We start from the raw sequence: 293 nt of genomic DNA on the forward strand, positions 1-293 counted from the left end.
AAAGAGTCCTTGTGGGTTTTAAAGTTCGCCTTCCTATAGAAGTCTATGGCGGTTCGCCAGGTTCGCCGGTTCGCGAACAGTTGGGGAAGTTTGCGTTCGCAGTTCGCGAACCTAAATTTTTACGTTCGCGACATCACTAAGTTACTTATTACTTAGTATAGCCTTATGCATGTCACATCAAGTCTACACATATTACATGTTACGTATTACTTAGTATAGCCTTATGTATGTCACATCAAGTCTACACATATTACTGTTACTTATTACTTAGTATAGCCTTATGTATGTCACAT

The sequence above is a fragment of the Bombina bombina genome, chromosome 1, assembly GCF_027579735.1.
Source record: "Bombina bombina isolate aBomBom1 chromosome 1, aBomBom1.pri, whole genome shotgun sequence".
In the NCBI taxonomy this organism is placed as follows: domain Eukaryota; kingdom Metazoa; phylum Chordata; class Amphibia; order Anura; family Bombinatoridae; genus Bombina; species Bombina bombina.